The sequence below is a fragment of the Rhinolophus sinicus genome, chromosome 17 (assembly GCF_057876585.1).
Source record: "Rhinolophus sinicus isolate RSI-liver-muscle chromosome 17, RSI-T2T, whole genome shotgun sequence".
NCBI lineage: Eukaryota > Metazoa > Chordata > Mammalia > Chiroptera > Rhinolophidae > Rhinolophus > Rhinolophus sinicus.
This window is the reverse complement of record NC_142517.1, coordinates 12,919,247-12,926,206: the sequence shown is the minus strand read 5'-3', so window position 1 is coordinate 12,926,206 and position 6,960 is coordinate 12,919,247. Positions and strand designations below refer to the sequence as shown.

At 41.9% G+C, this 6,960-nt stretch overlaps 1 protein-coding gene across 8 annotated transcripts in view; it reads right to left on the bottom strand.

The window, feature by feature from the left end:
• The window catches only part of GRIK1 (glutamate ionotropic receptor kainate type subunit 1), a 359,894-nt gene that overhangs the window by 199,873 nt on the left and 153,061 nt on the right, over window positions 1-6,960 (bottom strand). The gene's annotated exons all lie outside the window — the stretch shown is intronic.

Here is a 6,960-nt window from a genome sequence, read left to right as displayed (position 1 = left end):
GGTTTGCTGGCAGGCAGAGAAACAGGCCGCGAATTGCGACTAGTAAGTGGGTTTGGTTGGTTGGTAGAGAAGCAGACAGCGGATTGCACATTGTATGGAGCCTACTTCCTGTGTCTTCAACCCAGCCACCAGCAAGACTATAGTGGTATAAACCCCCCATCCATGGCTCTGTTGGTGTTCCTTTTTGGCCTTGCCATATGCTGTGTTTCTATGTGGGGAGCGGGACCAGAGATCCTGAATGACATCCCGCATGACACATGGTGCAGCGAGCAGGGTACAGTGCCGGCCAAAGCTCTCCAAAGGGTAGTAGAGCAGTCTGTGCGTATGAACACTCAGTCTCAGGAAGACCAGGAGGAGCAGCTGCCAGAGAGCCAGACCCCTGTGGAGGGGTGGGAAGACGTGGACTGTTCTCTGACCAGCAGAGGTCGAAGAAAGCGAAGGTTATTGCGGCCGTGTGGGCTTGGAAGTGATTGCTGAGGCCCTCACCCCCAGGTTGGGGAGGACTTCGAACCCTCACCCTGTGGAGAGGGCACACATTGTGAGGCTAACACATAGCCTTGGCGAATGACTGTGGACTATGGGGAATGGGCATCATCCCTAGTTTAATGGACCACTTGACTGTGCTTGGGAACGTACCGCCATGTAGTGGAACTGGCAGATGTTTGCTTTTCTGTCTTGACCAGCCGCCATCGAGAATATGTAAGCACCTTGACTGTGAGTCGCTGTTGTTCCAGCACAATACCCTGAGAGGCCCAGAGAGAGTGGCAGTGCCCTGAGAGCCCTTGCTGTGTCCAGGAAGTCTGGATGTGCCCAGAGAGAGTGGCAGTGCCCTGAGAGGCACTGGCTGTGCCCGGGGAGACTGCTGGTACCCTAAGAAGCCCAGGAAGTCTGGCTGTGCCCAGAAGGACTGGTGGTGCCCTGAGAAACCCTGGTTGTGTCCAGAGAGCCTGGCTGTGTCCAGGATATTGCATTCACCTCCAGGCTCCTCGCACAGGGCCCCTCGTGGAAGACGCTTGTTGCATAGAATGTGAGATGAGACCCTGTAGGGGTGGAGTGTGGGGACAGAGCCAGGAGTGCAGTTTCCAGGCTCTCGGCCTCACGTGGAAAGGTGCTGGCTCAGGTAGTAAATGGCCATCAACTGTGATTGGATGGCCATTAGCTGTGGCTAGTTGGCCGTCAGTTATAACCAGTGAGCCATTGGCAACTAATGTAACTGCCGTGGGTATGCTAGCAGAAAAATGAGGGCTAGCAAGAAAATGGTGGCTGAACTAGCAAGCGCGGATTGCAGTTAGCAAGTGGAATTGGTTTGGTTGGCAGAGAGACGTGGACGGCAGGTTGCGGACAGTGTGGCTCCTGCTTCCTGTGTCTCCAATCCAGCCTTCTGCGAGAGTATAGTGGTATGACTCCCCTATCCATGGCTCCATTGGTGTTCTTGGCCTCACCATATTCTGCATTCTTATGTGGGAAGTGGGACCAGAGACCCCACATGACACCCTGCATGACAAGGTCGGTGTGGGAAATCCCGCCACCGTACATGGTAGGAGTGAAAAACACTTATGCTTGTATACAAATGCAAGCCAGGAGCAGTGCTTCTCCAACGCCCTTTACTGCTGTTCCTGTTGGCTCTAAATTTTGTCTAAGAAAATTGTTCTCTGGAGAACTCAGTATGCTCACGGCATATCCTGTACCTAGACACAAGCCTCAAGACAAAATCTCTCCAAGCAGAATGTTATTAGCATAAAACAATGGCTCTCAATTTTGTCCCCTCAGGGATATTTGACAAAGTCTGGGGACATTTTTGATTGGGTGGGTGCTCTCAGCAGATAGTGGTAAGAGCCAGGGATGCTGTTCAACATTCTGGAATGCACAGGACAGTCTCCAACTACCACAGGGGACGAGCTGGCCCCAAATATCAATAGCACTGAGAGTGAGAAACCAAGACATACAGGTGATACAGCCAGAAATGACATAAGATCTGGTTGAGAGGCATGCCAAGCTTTTGAAAACACCAAGTTTTAGATGTTATTTTACTGACAAAATCAAAACTAAAATTTCATCAAGGACTTGAGAGCACACTAAGCATTGCTGCAGTAAATAGCTACTCATTTTTACATATTCTTTCTCACACACAAAGACAGCTGTCCGTGAGCATGGTACGATATGCTTCATCACAGGGACTCCTCTGAAAGCTTGTGTAAGAAAAGAGAGTAAAATGAAGTTTTTTTTATCCCCAAGGGCAGTTTGTGCTTTGAAAACAGGCTATTTGAAAAAAGCTTTTTTCTCCCTTCTAAATCTTCTTGAGGCTACAGCAGAGTATTTTTTGCAAAGTTGCTTCCATCTGTCCTTTTTTATGAAACAAGTTCCCCCAAATATGTGAAAGGCTGTATTACTGCATCGTTTCCCAAAGACTGTGGATTCGGAGGTCTTAACTGGTTTCACGGCAAAATAGAAACACAGTTGACAGGGTTGATCGTCTCATAGCACTTTCTGAGGGTCTGCCTAATTACAGAAACCTCCCAGGTAGTGAGGTTGGATGACTCTCAGATACTTTATCCAAAGGAGGGATAGAATGCATCCCGTGGAAAGGGGAGGAAGAAAATTAGAGAATTATAAAGTGTATTAGAGCCACAAATCCATTGAGTATTAATGGATCGTAAGATCAGGGGAAATGATCAAATAAAAGAATGGGATAGTATTTTTTTTCACTGAATCCTATAATTTTAAGTCTTGTTTTAGATATATTTTCAAGATGTATGTGGATGTCAACTGTGGTACAATAGGATTATTATCTGTACGTTACAGCCTCTTAATGGAATATAGAATGATAATGGAATCCTTCGAACATCTTCTACTATAATTAATCTCGATGACAATTTATTCGTACATATGGAGCTTTTAGTGCCCTTAAGAGCATGCACCCTCCCTACATCATGGAACTTGAAGTGACCTTCACAGAAGAAGAATTTGTTCAGGAGAAAGGTGCAAAAACAGAAAAAAGTCCAAAATAAAAATCTGCAAATGGTAATATTTTAAAATACAGAGCTATGGACATTGTGGGAGGAAGCACCTCGTTAACATATTTATTTCTGTAAAGTAGAAAAGTCTCCGGCAATAATCAGAGAATAATTTTAAAGGTCTCAAAAGGCTTTCATGTTGCAATTTTTAATTAGGCGGTGGCCGAGGCAATTCAAGCAGATTTGCCTTTGAGTCAGATGTCTCTACTTTTCTTCCCTTTCTTTTTGGTTCTAGTTAATTTCTCCTCAGTTGAAATTCTCATTCTTTTTTGTTTTGTTTTGTTTTGTTTTGTTTTGTTTTGTTTTGTTTTGTTTTGTTTTGTTTTGTTTTGTTTTGTTTAATGGGAAGACACTAAGATGACAGAACATTTGCGTTTAACTTCTATGACTTGCTTTCTTAGTTTTACTTTGGATGAAATTATTCTTAAGCTTCTGGGGTCCTGGCAGCTGGGACCAGCGACCATTCCTCTGTGCCAAAGGTGACAGTACAGAAATGCTTTCCTGCATGAAAGCTACTTTAAGTTATCTATACCTGCAAAGTGGTAAATGAGACGTTTCAGATTGGATGACCTCTTTTGTGGGGAAAATCTTCATGAATCTAAGAGACAGGTGCTCATTTTGGGCATGCTTAAAGGAGCATGGCTTTGAAAAAGTCATTGATAAATCAATTGTGTCCACCTCTGAACTGGGATAATAAAATCTGATACCAACTGTCTTAGACTGGGTTCCTTTGAATGTAGGACCGGAGGTCAAAGTGTGCATACAAGTAGTTTAGTTGGTATTGTGATTTTGGGGAGCAACAGTATAGGGCGAGAGAGTAAAATAGGGAAGGAAGGAAAGACAATAGGATGCATTATTGAGTTGGCCACCACTGTGGTTAATGGACACTTGGGACCTTTTGAGAACTTTATGAACAGTGTCTCAGAACTATCCACCCAGGGGTTGAAAGGGGCAAGCATGTTTTATTGGTTTCTATCACTATTAGTTAAAAATGGCAGTGGAAGTTGATGTCCCTCCATTACCGGTTGCATGGGGGTTGCCCCATTCAATCCATGTTGAAGATCCCAGAAGCCCAGGCAGGAAGTGAGAGGCATATGGCACAGCCCAAGCTGAAGAATTGTCTGGTTGCCCATCTCTGTCCCCTAAAATTAGATAACTCAGTTCCCTATACATACTCTTTCTATCCTCACTTCTGCTAATTCACTCAGGTAGTTTTCCTGATGTGACTTCACCTTTGACTGAAGAATTCCTAACTGTTATTCAAGCCTAAGTCAAATATAAGCTCTCTATAAAGTCGTTCCTAAATGTAAGTAAAGCCATGCTTACCTGATAGTGTGGCTGTGAGGATTAAATAAAAAAAGAATGCGTGGAAAGTATTTAGAAGTCTCAGGCATTGAGGTAACAATCAATCAATTGTTGTTGCTCTTTTAAAAACATATCTTAATCTCAGTGATGATTATGTTTGCTAGATTATTAAACACAAGAAGGGCAGCAACTGTGTCTTGGCTGTCTGTAAATGCCTTGCACCGTACCTGGTAGCTGGCAGGCGTTTGTTAAGCTGTGGGTTGAGTTGTATCACTCATGAAAAGACATGTAAAAGTCCTAACCCCCAATACCTGAAAATGTGACCTATGGGGAAATGGGGCCTTTACAGAGGTAATTCAGTTTGAATGAGATCATTAGGGCGGACGTGAATCCAATATTACTGGTATACTTAGAAAACGGGGAAGTTTTGAAAGAGAGATAGACACACATAGAGAAAAGATCACATGAAGGCACAGGGACGATGCCATCAATATGCAACAAACAACGGAGGCGACCAGGAGCTAAGAGAGAGTCCTGGAGCAGATTCTTTGTCACAACCCTCAGAAGGAACTGGCTCTGCGAATATTTTTTATTTCAGACTTCTAGCCTCCAGAACTGTGAGAATACATTTCTATTATTCTAAGCCACTGAGGTTGTGGGACAGCAGCCCTAGGAAACAAATACAGCTCTCAATGGACATTTGAATTGATTTGAATTGATAGGTAAATGACTGAGATCTGAGTATAATTTTGTTTTTATAATGGTTCCTCCTACATAGATTTTAAGACCCAGATAAATTCCTATAAGTCCCTTTTGTTTGCAGGGAGAACTTTCCTATCAGCAAAGATATAGTTCTTCTTTTGCTTGATACAAACACTGCTTTGTGACTTTTCTTGAACAAGGAAATAACTTGTCTTCTAAAATTTACGGTTCAAGTATATATGTAAATCTTTGTCTTGTAATGGAAACCTGCTGCATCACCCACAGTGATTAGCTTTATCCGGGGTACTTACTAAGTGCCTTGAATGTTAATGCCCAAGTCTGCTTCTACACCAGTGTCCATTCTGCGGATGAGGCTCTGTTCTCGTCCATGTGTAGCCAGTGTAACATCAGTGCCATGAAATGAGAGGGCTCCAGGGGTGTTGATGGCTCCAACAATGACTCTTGTCAGCACTTGTGGTATTGGGACAAATAACTACTCTTACTGATATGTACTTACATGAAACATGCACATGTACCCATTACCAAGTCCAGGTAGGCAACTGACCACAGGGTAGCTGGCCAGCAGGGAAACATACCCATCTGTTAGATGCACACACCCATAACTTGCAACAGGAGTTGTTTTTTTTAAACATATGACTCAAATATATCTAGTTGATTGCTGTTGTGCAAACAGATTAGCATCTGCATTACCACCTCTTGTCCCAACTTGCCTCATTAAGAACAACTAATAGAACCCACGACTTTTGACTTGTTACTCTCTGGTCTCTTTATTCTTTAGCTTAACACTTTTTAATGATCACTTTTCTGTGGCTTGCGGGGCTTAAAATTTTTTAATGAGTGTTTGCTAAGTGGTTGACTCTGATTTCGTGTGTAGGCTTTCTTTGTTGCCACTTTCCCTCGTCAAGCTAGGTAGGCTTGGGATGTGAAAAAAAAAAAAAAGAAAGAAAGAAAAATAAAGAAAAGAAAGAACACCTAATAGAAATAACTTATTTCAGTATTTGTTCATGCATCATCTTTGAACAATCGTCTGAATATGCTTTCATGAGAAATTTATGAAGGCAAAACACTTATATGCCTAAGTTCTAAGTAGTGATTGATGCACAACTGAACAATTAATATCACTGTATTCCAGCATGAAACAGAAAACAGGATTATTTTCTTTTTAATAAGCCTTCTAAATTAGTAAGTGGGATGGGTCAGGAGGGAATTACTGACACCAAAGGGTAAAATGATTTAATGAATATGGATGTATTTTGAAAATTTAATTAAATACAATTTCATATTATAATTTGTTCTGATATTTTATTAAAACGTTTCCATGTGTAACTATGAAAATATGCATACACCATGCCAATACTTTTTAATCATTTGAGGTTTCCTTCTGTAAAGTGTTTAAATTAAAAACAATGCCAACATTTTCTTTTGACTTACTATAACTCCTGTAAAGTGTTAAAAAATAAAGACCCCAAAAGCTTATACTGTGTTATTTCTCAAAAGAGTTACCCATTCATATTTCTCCCAGAGAACTCCATGCATATATTCGATAGAGCAGGGACTTCTTATAAGTCATAGATATAAGAACCCCAATGTCTAGCAGAGTGAGATATATGATATACAAACTTTGCGGGGCAGAAAGAGTCAATTAAAGGACTAATTATATTTATTTTTATTTACATTTGATGGTGACTGACTTTTATTGCAAGATTAGTAGGGTGAGCGGTCACCATACTCTCGTTTTAGGACCATCTGAGATCTTGGTGGCAGTGAAGTGTCGTTCCTGGGCTTTGATATTTTTTTTTTTTCTGTAACAAATGAACTCTAGTACCGGTTGGTACTTGATTCATGGGAAAGGTGTTCATATACCTGAAGTCACACTGATGTAAGAGTGCTTGCTGATCTGCTCAGCTACACAAACCCA